Genomic DNA, 1,171 nt, shown 5'->3' on the forward strand with positions numbered 1-1,171 from the left:
CATATATATATATATATATCATCATCATCATCATCATCATCATCGTTTAACGTCCGCTTTCCATGCTAGCATGGGTTGGACGATTTGACTGAGGACTGGTGAAACCGGATGGCAACACCAGGCTCCAATCTAATTTGGCAGAGTTTCTACAGCTGGATGCCCTTCCTAACGCCAACCACTCAGAGAGTGTAGTGGGTGCTTTTACGTGTCACCCGCACGAAAACGGCCACGCTCGAAATGGTGTCTTTTATGTGCCACCCGCACAAGCCAGTCCAGGGGCACTGGCAACGATCTCACTAAAAAATCCTACGGGAGCCAGTCAGGCGGTACTGGCAACGGCCACGCTCAAAATGGTATATATATATATTTACATATATATAGATATATATATATATAGATATATAGATAGATAGATAGAGAGATAGATAGATAGATAGATAGATAGATATTGCTATCACAATCATCATCATAATCATCATTTATCGTTCATTTTTTTAATGCTGACATGGGATGGACTGTTCAACAAGCCAGAGACCATGCCAAGCTCTGTTGTGTGCTTTGGCATGGCCTCTGTGGCTGGATGCCCTTCCTTGTGTCAACCACTTCACAGAGTGTACTGGTATGGCACCAGCACCAGTGGGGTTGGCAAGTAACTTGCAAGACAATGACTTCTCAACTAGAAGAGGTGGCTTTGTGACACACAAGAGATTAATGCATAATATATATGTATCTGTCTATGTCAGCATGGAAAATGAATATTAAAATGAATGAACAATATGTACAGATGTGTGTGTGTGTGTGTGTGGTGGACTCTCCTATCAAAGACAACAAATGAGTGTTCAGTTTTTACTGAACAATCTGCATAAATGATTTTGTTTATAATGATCAAATGCTTGTGCCACACATTAGCTCACTCTCTTCTTCAAATCAATGTTGTCTGAACAGGTGCACTGTGTGCCATGCATCAGGTGTTGAAGTGATCACACAGCAACATGAGATGAAGTGTTTTGCTCAAGAACACAATGCACCACCTAGTCTAGGAACTGAAACCACAACCTCGCAATTGTGAGTCCAACACCCTAACCACTAGGCCATGCGCCCTCATTATGTGTGTGTATATATATATATATATATATATATATAGTTCAAATTTATATATATATATATATAT

At 40.3% G+C, this 1,171-nt stretch overlaps 1 long non-coding RNA gene across 1 annotated transcript in view; it reads left to right on the forward strand.

Annotated features, from left to right (window-relative positions):
* The window catches only part of LOC128250554 (uncharacterized), a 31,017-nt gene that overhangs the window by 11,788 nt on the left and 18,058 nt on the right, over positions 1-1,171 (forward strand). The gene's annotated exons all lie outside the window — the stretch shown is intronic.

Source organism: Octopus bimaculoides, chromosome 22 (assembly GCF_001194135.2).
Source record: "Octopus bimaculoides isolate UCB-OBI-ISO-001 chromosome 22, ASM119413v2, whole genome shotgun sequence".
Taxonomy (NCBI): domain Eukaryota; kingdom Metazoa; phylum Mollusca; class Cephalopoda; order Octopoda; family Octopodidae; genus Octopus; species Octopus bimaculoides.